The sequence below is a fragment of the Apis dorsata genome, unplaced genomic scaffold (genome assembly GCF_000469605.1).
Source record: "Apis dorsata unplaced genomic scaffold, Apis dorsata 1.3 scaffold_197, whole genome shotgun sequence".
NCBI lineage: Eukaryota > Metazoa > Arthropoda > Insecta > Hymenoptera > Apidae > Apis > Apis dorsata.
This window is the reverse complement of record NW_006263481.1, coordinates 38,349-38,731: the sequence shown is the minus strand read 5'-3', so window position 1 is coordinate 38,731 and position 383 is coordinate 38,349. Positions and strand designations below refer to the sequence as shown.

Here is a 383-nt window from a genome sequence, read left to right as displayed (position 1 = left end):
AAAAAAAAAAAAAAAAAAGAAAGAAAGAAAAAAGAAGAAGAAGAAGAAGCCAGCCACACATCGTAACCTTCACCTCGTTGAATCGAGGCCACGCACAAAATAATGTTATGTAGCCAGTGCTCTCGAAATCTTCGATTGTGGTTCGATCCGACGAAAGTAGTGGTAATGGAAGAAGCGGCGACAGAGGGCTCTTCTCGATCCTTGCCGATCCTCCATAAGTGCAGAGGGGAAAGCAATGAATGCCGGGGTGGGACATGGGACTTGATCGGTTTGACCGATTCCACGCGATCTATCCCCACGATCGATATAACCTCTCAAGCAGCGGAGGGGTTTTGGCCTCGTTTAACGTTTCACGTGCCGATGAAATCGTACCACCTCCGGGA

The 383-nt window shown here is 47.8% G+C and overlaps 1 protein-coding gene across 1 annotated transcript in view; it reads left to right on the top strand.

Moving 5' to 3' along the window:
- Positions 1-383, top strand: part of LOC102678764 (elongation of very long chain fatty acids protein 4-like) — a 16,059-nt gene that overhangs the window by 9,633 nt on the left and 6,043 nt on the right. The gene's annotated exons all lie outside the window — the stretch shown is intronic.